At 36.6% G+C, this 2,820-nt stretch overlaps 1 long non-coding RNA gene across 1 annotated transcript in view; it reads right to left on the bottom strand.

The window, feature by feature from the left end:
- LOC131139352 (uncharacterized) overlaps window positions 1-1,974 on the bottom strand; it is a 93,849-nt gene extending 91,875 nt beyond the window's left edge. The window contains exon 1 of the long non-coding RNA XR_013629663.1: window positions 1,797-1,974. This is a non-coding gene — a long non-coding RNA (uncharacterized LOC131139352). The remainder of the gene's footprint in view (window positions 1-1,796) is intronic.
- Between the last annotated feature and the right edge of the window lie 846 nt (window positions 1,975-2,820).

Raw genomic sequence — 2,820 nt, 5'->3', positions numbered from 1 at the left:
CTGAAGCCTCTTTGAAAAATTCATGAGGTGTTGATCCATTGTGTTTGTGTGAGCACACATCCTGTGTTGGTGTACTTCAAAGAATAAGTGTGCATGTTAACCTTTACTTTTGTACTTTGTACCCACAAAACACCCACTGCACTGTAATGTAACATGTAGTTTACTGGCTACTTAGCTGCTATTAAAGTGTCGGGATTTTTAAACCGTAGATTTAGTAAACAATCAAAAATGACAATTAAAAATGGGTACCAATATCAGGTATCAACTCCTGTTCCCCTCTGATGTAGTCCCTAATTGGCACGGTTGCAAACAGGGTACAAACAAAAAGAGGTATATTGAAGTATACTGAGGTATACTGTATTCTGCAGTACTGAAGTATTGATTTTTTCCATAATCATGCAACATTTTGTGTTATAATCTGTTGCAAATGTATTTTCAACTAAGAAATTAAGAAGTGCTATGAAGCTACTTCCAACTATACACTTTGACCAAAAGCTGTGTTGAGAGCACTCGTGCCGCCATTGAGTGTGCTTCATTGAGGATTAGCTCTTGCAGACACACTCGACCACAGATCTGTGCCAGTATTCCCAGTGAGACTGATTATCCAGGCCTGTCACAGACACAGAGGATAATTACAGGGTCTCCCTAAGGTCACTGTGCTCTCCAAGCCCCATGAATGGAAATACACAACTGAGCAACATACATACATACAGGCCGCAGAGGAAACACAGGTTATTTCCTCACATTTGCTATATGCAAAACATATTTTGTTTCCACATCCCCCGTCCCCAGATGACATCATTGCCTGACCATCATTTTTCTGTTAAACTATTTTTCTCTTCAGTTCTCTTCATTTTTTTGTGGTCAGCTCCAACTCTCCCCCTTGTGGCATGTTTATACATTTCAAAAGGTGACCTCTCATCTTCAACTCTGTTCCTCCCTTGGTTGGTATTTGTGGTATTTTGATGGTGGATGACTGGGATAGAGAGGATAGATAAAGCTTTGGGATAGAAAGTCCACAAGGGCAGAGTGACAACACGAGAAATTCTAGACCTTCTGCAGAAACACAACACCCATTGAAGGCTTTTTCTCCTACCCAAAACAGCTACAAGCATTCATGCATCCATTTATCTAGATTAGTGTGGCCTGGGGCCATTTACAGGCCATGGTTGTTTAAAAAAACTTTTTTAATACAATTAAACACAAAAATGCATAAACAATTCTTTATAGAATAAACACAAAATATAAATAATGACAATAAAGTATAATATTAAGAGGAAAAATTAAGAGAAAAAGCATGCCGTTTAAATATTATATGAAAAAATCTGAATATATATTAAAAAAGAAACTAAACAAATAAAATTTGCATTTTGGAAAATTAGATTGGGAAAAAATTAACTTTAAATAATCCATCCATCCATTTTCTATGTGGGACATTATGCAATTTTTTATAAAAAATATAAAACAGCAAAAATATGTAATATCAAGATTCATACTAATAATAGGCTATGTCATGATAACACAAAGCTGAGATTAAATAAGCATGTTAAGAAAAAGAAGCACAACGTGATGCAGAGTTGTGAATCATAAACAGTTTTGGGGGGTTTCTGAATGGTCAAAATGGCAACAAATACCAACGCTGAAATGCATCAACCATGTATTCTTTGATCCTGAGTCGGCAACTTTTACTATCAAAACAGCCATTTTGCATCTTAGCACACTGAAGAAAAGTAGCCTGGGGTCGCAAAACAAAAAAGACATAACATAACATGAACATTCCAACGTTTGAATCTTACCTGTTGCATGAAATGTGTAACGGTTGCCAGTTGATGGAGTCGTGATAGTACATTGGTCAAACTTTCCTAGCTTGACGCCGTAAGAAGTGTGCAGCACATTAAATTGACTCAACTTTCTTTAAGCTCGCTATATAAAGTGGTTTGATTTAATGCTGTTACTGTTACACATGTTAGTCTAGTTTGAAATAAATGAGTACTTTTCACTAACACCGTTTCCCCCACCATTCCTTGCTCTCATCCAATCACCAGTCAGAACTCAGTCAGGATGCGTTCACGGTCTTACAAAAAGTTTTTTTCTAAAAAAAAACAGCAAAATAACTCATATTGTATTTGAACCATTTATAAAAAAAAACATCCAAGCAGCATTTAGGATCATTTCAGAGCCAACCGAGCAGCATCCCGCCCTTCCCTTGTCACCATCTCCACCCCACCACTTTCACTGTGTGTGTGTGGCTGCTTAATTATTGATGCTTATGTATTGCTGATTTTGGTCTTTGTGTTGTCCCCTGTGAATGCTCTTGTAAGGAGAATGGCGGTATTTATCTAACTCAAAAAAGTAGGGCTCTATTCCTCATCCTGTCCACATACCGCCGGGCCATCCCAGTGGATATGACCTCAGCAATGCCGCAACCAGAGGACGTTCGCTCACACTCACCAGGAGTATTTGTTTTCATTTGCCACTAAAAATGATACAAAAGTCAGCTCTTGAGGGATATGAACCGATCTGCACATACTGGCAAACCAGCATTTTAGGACAATTTACATACATAAAATGTCATTTTGGCATCCTTAACAACCAAATTGCATATACATATATTTTTTTACGCATTTTAATGCATTTGATGTGACTTTCAGAATATATTTATATATATAATAGGGTTGGAAAATGTTAGTACACATTAAGACTCTATTTTACAATTTCATGTTTAACAATGTTTCTGCTAAATCTGATAAAAAGTATGATTATTGATTTAATTTTAGTTGTATAGAATGACCTCAGCATAAATGAATTGTGGATTTCTGC

Source organism: Doryrhamphus excisus, linkage group LG13 (genome assembly GCF_037039965.1).
Source record: "Doryrhamphus excisus strain RoL-2023G ecotype Guam linkage group LG13, RoL_Dexc_Guam_v1.1, whole genome shotgun sequence".
In the NCBI taxonomy this organism is placed as follows: domain Eukaryota; kingdom Metazoa; phylum Chordata; class Actinopteri; order Syngnathiformes; family Syngnathidae; genus Doryrhamphus; species Doryrhamphus excisus.
This window is presented reverse-complemented; position numbering and strand designations above follow the sequence as displayed.